This window comes from Taudactylus pleione, unplaced genomic scaffold (genome assembly GCF_031769625.1).
Source record: "Taudactylus pleione unplaced genomic scaffold, aTauple2 ptg000447l, whole genome shotgun sequence".
Taxonomy (NCBI): Eukaryota; Metazoa; Chordata; class Amphibia; order Anura; family Myobatrachidae; genus Taudactylus; species Taudactylus pleione.
Genome location: NW_028284849.1, coordinates 5,256,279 through 5,269,184, shown reverse-complemented (window position 1 = coordinate 5,269,184; position 12,906 = coordinate 5,256,279).

The following is a 12,906-nucleotide window of genomic DNA, read 5'->3' as shown; positions in this document are numbered from 1 at the left end:
TCCTATAATAACTACGGATCTAACACTCATACCCAGGATTCCCATAATACCTACGGATCTACCACTCATACCCAGGATCCCATAATACCTACGGATCTACCACTCATACCCAGGATCCCATAATACCTACGGATCTACCACTCATACCAAGGATTCCCATAATACCTACGGATCTACCACTCACCCAGGATTCCCATAATACCTACAGATCTACCACTCATACCCAAGATTCCCATAATACCTACGGATCTACCACTCACCCAGGATTCTCATAATACCTACAGATCTACCACTCAAACCCAAGATTCCCATAATACCTACAGATCTACCACTAATACCCAAGATTCCAATAATACCTACAGATCTACCACTCATACCCAGGATTCCCATAATACCTGCAGATCTACCACTCATACCCAGGATTCCCATAATACCTACGGATCTACCACTCATACCCAAGAATCCCATAATATCTACAGATCTACCACTCATACACAGGATTCCCATAATACCTCCAGATCTACCACTCATACCCAAGACTCCCATAATACCTACGGATCTACCACTCTCCAATGCCCCCTGAAGCTGGTGTTTGCCACGTCCATGTACAAGTCACAGGGCCAAACTCTGAAAGTGGCAGGTATACACTTGGAGACGTCTTGCTTTTCTCCTGGACAGCTTTATGTTGCTTGCTTACCAGTTCCAAGCGGTGGCAATTTGTATATATTAGCGCCAGAAAGAAAAACATTAAATGTCTACAAAACTGGCCTGCGGTTACCTTTGCTACTATTTATGTTCTTCATAATATTACTTTACATGTCACTCAGATATCCATATACAAAATCCCCTATCATTTTAATTCTAATGAGGTTTTGTCATGGACTTGCCCGGCCAACGCCATGTGCTACAGCTAGTTTTAATATAAATGTGAAACCATAGGGATCGAAGTTCTCTCGATAAATTAGATTCTCTTTATTATATCAGCAATAAGTTCTTGTCACGCCGATAATTGCTGTCTCAGGCCCTCATTCAGAGCCGCTCGCTATTTGCGGTCATTCGTTCTAAAACAAGGGGTGGCTATTCAAATGAACCGTTCGCTAATTGCGGTCTGTTCACGCCTCTAAGTCTGAACGAGCGAGCAAAACTTGCGGTTGTAATTTTGAAAAATATGCCCCCTTGCCGCTCGCACCATACGTCATGTCCGCTATTTATTAGATTAATCGAGTACATCGAACAGCGTATGAACTGCTCGCTATTCTTGTGGCTGGTTTTTTCAACCACTATTTTGCGAGCAGTTCTGAGTAAAAAATAACCCAGTGACGTGGTCAATGACGCTGCTGTATTAAATATGCACTCCCTTAAAACGCCCGATTTGACCTTTAAGCACGCCTGCGTTCGAATTTCACACCCCCGTTTTCAAGCACCTTCCCCTGATTCCACCCACATACGCCTCCTTCTGTCACTCAAAATAGCAGGCATTCGCTATATAGCGAACAAACGATTTTCGGCCGCACTGACTGGTTCGCGCATGCGTATTAAAATCCGTACGCAATGCGCAGATGTGCGAACATCGGTCAGAACGAACGAGCAGCCGCTTAAGAGCGGCTCTGAATCAGGGCCTCAGTCACTTCAATTGTGCGCTTATATTTCCTCTGATCCCTATAAGAAAAGTCTTCATAAAAAATGACATTAAAAATAAAGTGAGATTGAAATCATTCATATTTGTATTATTATTATTATTATTATTATTGTTATTATTATTATTGTTATTATGATTGTTATTATTATTATTATTATTATTATTATTATTATTATTATTGTTATTATTATTATTATTATTATTATTATTATGATTGTTATTATTATTATTATTGTTATTATTGTTGTTATTATTATTATTATTATTATGATTGTTATTATTATTATTATTATTATTATTATTATTATTATTATTATTATTATTATTATTATTATTGTTATTGTTATTATGATTGTTATTATTATTATTATTATTATTATTATTATGATTGTTATTATTATTATTATAATTACTATAACTATGGGTGAGAGATTTCTGGCTTTGCACGATAACGTGATATATTCACCAGTAATGAGACGCAGTGGGAGGTTGTTACCAATGTTACCTGCTGTCTGTGCACAGTGTATTGTGCCCCTGTTGTCATGTTGTGTGTCTGTCAGCCACATTGTACACATAAACACACACATAGGGGGGAGGGTGGAATCGGCACTACTCAGTCTTTGCTGTCACTCATGTATATGAGGAGGGCTTATACCCAGGGGCGTATCTATAATGGGTGCAGGGTGTGCGGTGCACACAGGCCCCGGCTTATACCTATAACACAAGACACAATAGGAACATATAGTATGTGGCATCTATAAGTATGATGTGAAACCTTCCATACAGTACATCTACAGAGAGAAGATATCTGATCTGATCATGGGGGTCATTCAGACCCACTTGCGAGCGGCAGTACGCTCGCAAGAGGGTCAATGTTCCCCACTGCGCATGCGCACGACGGAGGGAGCTCCGTCGTGCGCATGCACGAGACCCGGCGAGCGAAGGACTTCCTTCGCTTGGAGTCTCGCATCAAAGGGGGCGTGCTGTCGATGTTGATTGACAGCACGCCCCCTTTGGTGGGCGTGCCGGGGGCGTGCCTGCCAGACGGAGGCGTTCCTATGGCAACGCCTACCGTCTGAAGCCGGCCCCACTAGAGCCAAAATCACTCCAGGGCTTGCGGTTGAGAAACCCGACCACAGGGTTTCACTCGCAAGTCCTCCAGGGCTTGCGGTTGAGAGAAACTCCAGGGCTTGCGGTTGAGAAACCCGACCACAGGGTTTCACTCGCAAGTCCGATGGTCGCGATGGTCAAGACCATCGCGACCATCTTGTTGGACGCTCGTATATGCTGTGGGTGGTGACCCACAGCTATACGAGCATCCAGGAGGACGCTCCATTTTAATGGAGGTGGGCCCGGATTCAGAGCAAGCGCTCTGGTCAGAGCGTCCGGCTCTGAATCAGGGCCCATATACATTACATTCATATATTATGGGAAATTGTGGCTCTTCCATTGATTGTGGTTTCTGAATTAATTCATGTGGCCATGTTTGGGAATCTCACTCATAATAATCTCCAGAATAACCCTAATTACTCTGATCCTCTCCCAGGTAGACAGGGCCTCTGCATGACCTATTATATACCAGCTCCTTTACTTACAATTTTGACTCACAATAACCAATCAGCAATCGGCTTTATCTGCCCAGCAAGAGATAGAATATGAAAACAAATATTGGATTGGATGTCCTTAGAGGCAATTTCAGGAGAAGAACATTATAGCAAATAAGGAGAGTTATGATAGACTTACCTTTCTTCACGCTTTCTCCGAAGTCCATATAAGCAAATAATGTAACAAAGGACACCAGTAGATACATTTATATCATAGTAACATGCTGGCAATTCACTAATATTATCGGCTGTACCTATTATCTGCTGTACCTGTTATCTGCTGTCCCTGTTACCTGCTGTACCTGTTATCTGCTGTACCTGTTACCTGCTGTACCAGTTATCTGCTCTACCTATTATCTGCTGTACCTATTATCTGCTGTACCTGTTATCAGCTGTACCTGTTACCTGCTGTACCTGATACCTGCTGTACCTATTATTTGCTGTACCTATTATCTGCTGTACCTGTTATCAGCTGTACCTGTTACCTGCTGTACCTGATACCTGCTGTACCTATTATCTGCTGTACCTGTTATCTGCTGTACCTGTTATCTGCTCTACCTATTATCTGCTGTACCTATTATCTGCTGTACCTGTTATCAGCTGTACCTGTTACCTGCTGTACCTGATACCTGCTGTACCTATTATTTGCTGTACCTATTATCTGCTGTACCTGTTATATGCTGTACCTGTTATCTGCTGTACCTGTTACCTGCTATATCTGTTACCTGCTGTACCTGTTATCTGCTGTACCTGTTACCTGCTATACCTGTTACCTGTTGTACCTGTTATCTGCTGTACCTGTTATCTGCTATACCTATTACCTGCTGTACCTGTTATCTGCTATACCTATTATCTGCTGTACCTGTTACCTGCTATACCTGTTATCTGCTGTACCTGTTATCTGCTGTACCTGTTATTCACTGCACACTGTCACCACCTGGTATAAGCTGCAGCATCACTCAGTAAGCTTGTGGACAGGAAACATCATCATTTATATCTCATCTCATATCTATCTCATATCTATATATCTATCTATCTATCTATCTATCTCATATCTATCTATCTATCTATCTATCTATCTATCTATCTATCTATCTATCTATCTATCTATCTATCTCATATCTATCTATCATCTATCTATCTATCTATCTATCTATCTCATATCTATCTATCTATCTATCTATCTATCTCATGTCTATCTATCTATCTATCTATCTATCTATCTCATATCTATCTATCTATCTCTCTATCTGTCTATCTATCTATCTCATATCTATCTATCTATCTATCTATCTTATATCTTTCTATCTATCTATCTCATATCTATCTATCTCATATCTATCCTTCTATCTAGCGATCTATCTCATATCTATCTATCTCATATCTATCTATCTATCTATCTATCTATCTATCTATCTATCTATCTATCTATCTATCTATCTATCTATCTCATATCTATCTATCTCCTATCTATCTATCTATCTAATATCTATCTATCTATCCATCTATCTATCTATATATCTATCATTGTGCACAGGTTTTCTGCAGATCATTTTGTGAAATGTTTTGATTTTTATTTGATTTATCCTTATAGTAATGCAGCCCCCTAGCCAGTAGAACTTGCAATCTAACCAGAATTAGAGGTAGTTGATGAATCGCTTTCCCTTCCCACATGCCAGTCCTCAGTGCTTTTCTGAATCAGCACCGGAGCAGGCAGGAAATATTTGGAGGGTTCAGCTAATGGCCCCAGCTCTTAGGAAATGTCAGGAGTGTGGGAGGGTGCATTGCGTGCAGAGCCCTGTGAGCCTGGCCCCTGTGTGGTCTGCAGAGGGGGTTGTGTGTGGTCCTTCTCAGGGGCTGCAGAATGACCAGCCATGTTTACCTTCCCCCTGTCTGTGTTCTGCTCCAGCTGGGCCGGCTCAGGGTCCCCAGACCCAAATACAGGGGGATGTGTGACACTTATTCCAGCCTGCAGTCCTCTCATCATGCCTATAAGCCGTACATAGATCATTTGTGTGTAACATGCATGATAAATTGTAGTTACTCCAGATTACCAATTATATAGGAAAATGCAGACTGGAGGGTCCTGATATTATAACAATGTTCCTATACAAAATAATTAGATTTTCTTTACGTAAAAGTCGTTGTTTGCCCGTCTTGGCAGATGGAGGCATGGGGTGCACTAAACTTGTTATAACTCAGAATAACAGTGAGATTGGTGCTGGGAGAGACACACGGGGATGTATCACTCCACCTGGGAAAGGAAATGCTAAACACTTACACTAATATAAAATAATATAATACAGCCATGGTCAAAAGTTATGAGAATAACACAAGTATTGGTTGTCACAAAGTTTCCTGCTTCAGTGTTATTAGACCTTTTTATCAAATGTTACTATGATATACTGAGGTAACATTACAAGCATTACATAAGTGTTAGAGGCTTTTATTGACAATTACATTAAGTTTATGGAAAGAGTCAGTATTTGCAGTGCTGACCCTTCTTTTTCAAGACCTCTGGAATTCGCCCTGGCAGCTGTCACTCACCTTCTGGGCCACATACTGACTGATGGCCGCCCATTCTTGCCTAATCAATGCTTGGAGTTTGACAGAATTTGTGGGTCTTTGATTGTACACCCGCCTCTTGAGGATTGACCACAAGTTCTCAATGGGATTAAGGTCTGGGGAGTTTCCTGGCCATGAACCCAAATTTTTTATGTTTTGTTCCCCGAGCCACTTAGTTATCACTTTTGCCTTATGACAACGTGCTCCATCATGCTGGAAAAGGCATTGTTTATCACCAAACTGTCCTTGGATGGTTGGGAGATGTTGCTGTTGGAGCATGTTTTGGTACCATTCTTTATTCATGGCTGTGTCCTTAGGCAAAATTGTGAGTGAGCCCACTCCCATGGCTGAGAAGCAACCCCACACATGAATGGTCTCAGGATGCTTTTCTCATATCTCATATCCATCTATCTATCTATCTATCTATCTATCTATCTATCTATCTATCTATCTACCTATCTATCTATCTATCTCATATCTATCAATCAATCTCATATCTATCTATCTACCTCATATCTATCTATCTATCTATCTATCTATCTATCTATCTATCTATCTATCTATCTATCTATCTATTTTTCTACCTAATATCTATCTCATATCTATTGATCTCATATATATCTCATATCTATCTATCTACCTCATATCTATCTATCTATCTATCTATCTATCTATCTAATATGTATATCATATCTATTGATCTCATATATATCTCATATCTATCTATCGATCTTCTATCTATCTATCTATCTATCTATCTTCTATCTATCTATCTATCTCATATCTATCTATCTATCTATCTCATATTTATCTATTTATATATCTATCTAATATGTATCTCATATCTATCTATCTATCTATCTATCTATCTATCTATCTATCTATCTATCTATCTATCTATCTCATATTAATCTATTTATATATCTATCTAATATGTATCTCATATCTATTTATCTCCTATCTATCTATCTATCTATCTTCTATCTATCTATCTCCTATCTATCTATCTATCTATCTATCTATCTATCTATCTATCTATCTCATATTTATCTATTTATATATTTATCTAATATGTATCTCATATCTATCTATCTATCTATCTATCTATCTATCTATCTATCTATCTATCTATCTATCTATCTATCTATCTCATATTAATCTATTTATATATCTAATATGTATCTCATATCTATTTATCTCATATCTATCTATCTATCTCATATCTATAGAATTATCTATATATCTATGTTGATATTATATCTATATTTATACATCTATCAACAACATTTCTTATACAGAGAATTTCTGATATTTATGTATTTTGGTGATTGCCCTCTATAATTTTTATTATTTTGAATTATAATATAATAAATTTGTTGTTTAGTTTTATACTATTTAAGATGGCTGATAGAACTAAACACAGGTTATACCGATATTTTCAGATTTAAAGATATCTCCGTTATAACAGGTTTGTAAATAATATATAGAAAGCAATGAGACATTGTGATTGCAATAATAGTATATCTAAGTAATGTATGTGATATAGATAGATAGATATGATAAATATATATATATATATATATATATATATATATTGCTGGGGCAGTTACACAGATGTCATTTGTTAGTGGCTCAGAATGACTTTTAGAATCTGTATTATTGTATGTGCTATAGGAAATTATATACACCTTACCAGGCGCCAGTCCTTCTTACCTCCAAAATTAGAGAGGAAAATGACCTCTAACCTTTCACCTTCCTTAATACAGATTGGATGTCAGCTAACAGGGTGGCTGGCAAATCCCCTCACACTATACTTCTGCTCCATTACTTACCTATATAAAGTAAGTGTGCGTGAAAACAAAGCTACTCACAATTAATCTATATAGATTCTCATCAGACACCAGTAATACGCTAAGAAAACAATATAACTGGACAGTGAGTGATATCTACAGTAATGTGCAAGATATCAGCAATCACTAACCTGCAAAATATATATATATACACATACTACACACACCCATTACTGCAGCTCACACAGAAATTGTCCTTAGTAAATATAAATAGTACAAAGTTGTGTGCAGTGTGTCTTCTAATCATTGCTAATTCTAGTGATAAACTAACTGCTGCAGTACACAGAGCCAGCGATCTCCCCCCATAGAAGGATAAATACATGTGAAAGCCAACAGTAACGTCCAATGACTGTAGAAGTTATTGATTTTGTTGTTAATGATGATAATGTTAATAATAATAATAATAATAATAATAATAATAATAACAATAATAATAATAGTAAAGCGCAACGGAATATGCTGCGCTATATAAGAAACTGTTAATAAATAAAATAAATAAATAAATAATAATAGTCATTAAATTATTATTATTATTATTATTATTATTATTATTATTATTATTATTATTATTCCACCACTACTATTACTATTGCTATTATTAGTACTCCTAAATGTGATCACAGAAGACCGAGCTGGCCCCTCACATACATTTCTGCTACACTGTGTGCAACAATTGACAACTAATAAACAGTTGGAGCAATGCTAAGTGTTACTTTGTACCATTGCTGAGTGTTACATTGAATCATCACTGAGTCTTACATTGAATCATCACTGAGTGTTACATTGTAGCATTGCTAAGTGTTATATTGAAGCATAATGAGTGTTACATTGTATCATCGCTGAGTGTTATATTGTAGCATCATGAGTGTTACATTGTAACATCGCTGAGTGTCATAGTGTAGCATCATGAGTGTTACATTGTATCATCGCTGAGTGTTATATTGTAGCATCATGAGTGTTACACTGTAACATCGCAGAGTGTCATAGTGTAGCATCATGAGTGTTACATTGTATCATCGCTGAGTGTTATATTGTAGCATCATGAGTGTTACATTGTAACATCGCTGAGTGTCATAGTGTAGCATCATGAGTGTTACATTGTATCATCGCTGAGTGTTATATTGTAGCATCATGAGTGTTACATTGTAACATTGCTGAGAGTTATATTGTAGCATCATGATTGTTACATCATAGCATCGCTGAGTGTTGCGTTGTATTATAACTGTGTTACATTGTAGCATCGATGAGTTTACATTGTATTATCGCCGTGTTACATTGTAGCATCATGAGTGTTATGCTACATTGTAGCATCACTGAGTGTTTCATTGTATTATCGCTGTGTTACATTGTAGCATCATGAGTGTTATGCTACATTGTAGCATCGTTGACTGTTTCATTGTATTATCGCTGTGTTACATTGTAGCATCACTGAGTGTTACATTGTATCTTCGCTGAGTGTTACATTGGTTTATCACTGAGTGTTACATTGAATTAACGCTGAGTGATACATTGTTTCACCACTGAGTAGCACATTGAATCATCTGAGTGTTTCATTGTATCATCACTGAGTGTTACATTGTATCATCACTGCATGTTGCATTGCATTATCACTGTGTTTCATTGTATCATTGCTGAGTGTTACAGTATCATCGCTGAGTGTTACATTAGTGTATATTCGCTGAGTGTTACATTGTATCATTGGTGAGTGTTACATTGTATCATCGCTGAGTGGTACATTGTATTATCGTTGTGTTACGGTGTATCATCGTTGTGTTACGGTGTATCATCGCTGTGTTACATTGTATCATCGCTGTGTTACATTGTATCATCGCTGAGTGTTACATTGTATCATCACTGCATGTTACATTGTATTATCACTGTGTTTCATTGTATCATTGCTGAGTATTACAGTCTCATCGATGAGTGTTACATTAGTGTATATTTGCTGAGTGTTACATTGTATCATTGGTGAGTGTTACATTGTATCATCGCTGATTGTTATATTGTATCATTAGTGTTACATTGAATCATCGCTGAGTGTTACATTGTATCATCACTGCATGTTACATTACATTATCGCTGAGTGTTACATTGTATCATTGGTGAGTGTTACATTGTATTATCGCTGTGTTACATTGTATCATTGCTGAGTGTTACAGTATCATCGCTGAATGTTACATTAGTGTATCTTCGCTGAGTGTTACATTATATCATTGGTGAGTGTTACATTGTATCATCGCTGAGTGTTACATCATATCATTGGTGAGTGTTACATTGTATCATCGCTGAGTGTTACATTGTATCATTGGTGAGTGTTACATTGTATCATCGCTGAGTGTTACATTGTATCATCACTGCATGTTGCATTGCATTATCGCTGAGTGTTATATTTTATCATTGGTGAGTGTTACATTGTATTATCACTGTGTTACATTGTATCATCGCTGAGTGTTACAGTATCATCGCTGAGTGTTATATTAGTGTATATTCGCTGAGTGTTACATGGTGTCATTGGTGAGTGGTACATTGTATTATGGCTGTGTTACATTGTATCATCACTGTGTTACATTGTATCATCGCTGTTTTACATTGTATCATCGCTGAGTGTTTACAGTATCATCGCTGAGTGTTACATTGTATCATTGGTGAGTGTTACATTGAATCATCGCTGAGTGTTACATTGTATAATCGCTGTGTTACAATTGTATCATCGCTGAATGTTCCAATATCTTTGCTGAGTGATATATTGTATCATCACTGCATGTTACATTGTATTATCACTGTGTTTCATTGTATCATCACTGAGTGTTACAGTATCATTGCTGAGTGTTACATTAGTGTAAATTCGCTTAGTGTTACATTGTATCATTGGTGAGTGTTACATTGTATCATTGCTGAGTGTTACATTGTATCATCACTGCATGTTTCATTGTATTATCGCTGAGTGTTACATTGTATCATTGGTGAGTGTTACATTGAATTATCACTGTGTTACACTGTATCATCGCTTAGTGTTACAGTATCATCACTGAATTTTACATTAGTATATATATTCGCTGAGTGTTACATTGTATCATTGGTGAGTGTTACATTGTATTATCGCTGTGTTATATTGTATCATCGCTGAGTGTTACCGTATCATCGCTGAGTGTTACATTAGTGTATCTTAGCTGAGTGTTACATTGTATCATTGGTGAGTGTTACAATGTATTATCGCTGTGTTACATTGTATCATCGCTGAGTGTTACCGTATCATCGCTGAGTGTTACATTAGTGTATCTTAGCTGAGTGTTACATTGTATCATTGGTGAGTGTTGCATTGTGTCATCACTGAGTTACATTGTATCATCACTGCATGTAAATTTGAATTATTGCTGTGTTACATTGTATCACTGTGCACTAATCAGAAAGGCTCAGCGTTAACCCCCTCACTGTGAGGCACAGTATCCTGTCAATGCCCATTAAAGGGTTACAGCCAGCCAGCGCAGCACTACAGCACTGGGAGCGGGGTGCAGGGGGTTGGGGCTGCCAGGCTGGGGGCACATACCCCTGGCTCATATACTGGGATGTGGAACACAGATTGTTCTGTCTGCCGGAGCTGAAAGCGCAGAGTGAAGGACATGGGTCTGGTAATGAAACATTTCCTCCAGCCCAGCCTGGTCATTTATTATATATAAAACCTGTCATCCCACCCACCGTGCTCATCTCCAGCGGGGAGAGGGCTCAGGATCAGTGCCTGGCAGGTAAGACATAGAGGGGCACATGCAGGGACTGGACATTGTCCTGAGCAGGAGGGGGCTGATAGCCCCCATCCCACACAATTCTACACCAGCCCCCAGGTTGCCCTTCAGCCCCTTACAAAGGATCCCCCCTCTCATAACACAAGGCAGCCGCCTGCTAGCCAGGGAAACTGACCCATCATCAACATCTGTGTAATGAACGATTATATATAGATGTATTATTGGGGAAACTATGGGCCTGATTCAGACCCACTCGCGAGCGGCTGTCCGCTCACAAGTGGGTCGATGGTGTGCACTGAGCATGCGCACGACGGAGGGAGCTCCGTCGTGCGCATGCGCGAGACGCGACGAGCGAAGGACTTTCCTTCGCTCGTTGTGTCTGATCAAAGGGGGCGTGCTGTCGATGTTGATTGACAGCACGCCCCCTTTGGTGGGCGTGCCGGGGGCGTGCCTCCCTGACGGGGGCGTTCCTAAGGGAACGCCTACCGTCAGAAGCCGGCCCACTGACATCACTAGTGATGTCAGTGGGAGTGATTTTGGCTCTGATAGAGCCAAAATCACTCCGGGCCTTGCAGTTGAGAAACTCAACCGCAGGCTCCGGCTCGCAGTGGCGATGGTCGCGATGGTCAAGACCATCGCGGCCATCAACCTGCACGCTCGTATGAGCTGTGGGTGGTGACCCACAGCTATATGAGCGTCCAGGAGGACGCTCCATAATTATGGAGGACGGCCCTCATTCAGAGCGTGCGCTCTGCTCAGAGCGTCCGGCTCTGAATCAGGGCCTATGTTACTATTATTGTAATTACGTGTATCAGTGTCTGGATAGGTTAGTCATTGTCTATGGAAACATTTCTATGGAAAACTCCATAACAGCGACCCCTGCAGGTCACTATACGCTACTCCCTGTTGGACTACACAATCACACATGCTCAGATTCTATTACTCAGTTTAGTTCTGTTTAGTTACATACAATGTATCACTGATCACATTCTGATGGACTTGTCCTGAAACACTGAGAGAAGTCACCGAAGTTGGATAGAAACCCCCGACTACGATCTTTATCGGGGAGTAGGCAGCATGGGAGGGGCGATGTCGGCCCATCGTCAGACTCCCATCCTGTATTGCAATGTGGACGGGAGATTCCATTGTGTTAACTTTTATACACACTGAGGCCCTCATTCAGACCCACTCGCAAGTGGGTTGATGGTGGGGCACTGCGCACGCACCGCATGTGCCGCGCACGTGCACAAGCCCCATAGCGAGTGAGAAATTCACTCGCTCCGGAGCTCGATACAAACAGGGCAGCTGTCGATGTTGATGGGGCTTGCGGTAGATGAGACCCTACCACAAGGGTCTCGTCCCAAGCCCGATGGTCGCGATAATCGCGACCATCACCTGGCCGCTCACAAAAGCTGTGGGTTGTCACCCACAGCTTATCGAGCGGCCAGGAGGCCGGTGTAAAGAAAAAAGCAGCCGCCCTCATTCAGTGCGAGCACTCGCTTTTTGCC